The sequence below is a fragment of the Loxodonta africana genome, chromosome 3 (genome assembly GCF_030014295.1).
Source record: "Loxodonta africana isolate mLoxAfr1 chromosome 3, mLoxAfr1.hap2, whole genome shotgun sequence".
In the NCBI taxonomy this organism is placed as follows: domain Eukaryota; kingdom Metazoa; phylum Chordata; class Mammalia; order Proboscidea; family Elephantidae; genus Loxodonta; species Loxodonta africana.
Window position 1 is genome coordinate 5,419,009 of NC_087344.1, and position 704 is coordinate 5,419,712.

A 704-nucleotide genomic window follows, 5' to 3' on the forward strand; every position below is an offset into this window, starting at 1 on the left:
GTCTGGGAGGGTTTAGGAAACGTCCTCCCGCCCCCGCTTCCTGATTGGACACTGCGCTCGATCCCGCCCCGACGTTCCTGAATGGACAATGCTGCAGGAAGCCCCACCTCTGGATGGTGAGTGACAGAGACGGGAGCCTAGGCGCTGAGCACATGGGCGTGGCTTCCTCCAGGCCCCGCCCCCGGGACCTCCAGAGTGGACGCACGCGCTCCGGCCCTGGGCGGACGCTGGCGTCTCCACGCTGCTCCGCGGTGCCCTGCGTCTCCTCCTGGACGCGGAGACACTGTTGTGCGCGGGGAACTCCAGACACGGTTTCCAGGAGACCAACCCCACGTCCAGAGCAGGAGGGGCGCCCAGGCGGGGCGGGGACAGGCGGGCCTGGTGTCCCCAGGGTGGGGGTCAGATGGGGCTCCTGCTCCCTGTTTGTGACGCACTGAGCAGTGAGGGCTCCACGTGTGATGAAGCCTGCGTCCACGTGGGTGTATGACCAAGGACGGCACCGAGGGGCCCAGGCGCCCTCTCCCACCCACAATCCGGGGATTTAGACCAGGAAACCCGAGGACTCCCCAGTGCTTGTCGCCTGAGCCAAGTTTGAACCCTGCAGCCTGGGTCTAGGGGCTGGAACTCTTTCAGACCAACCACAAGTGAGGTGTGTTCATCAGCTGTGCAGTTTACACCCGAAGGAAATTTATAAGGTCAAATAC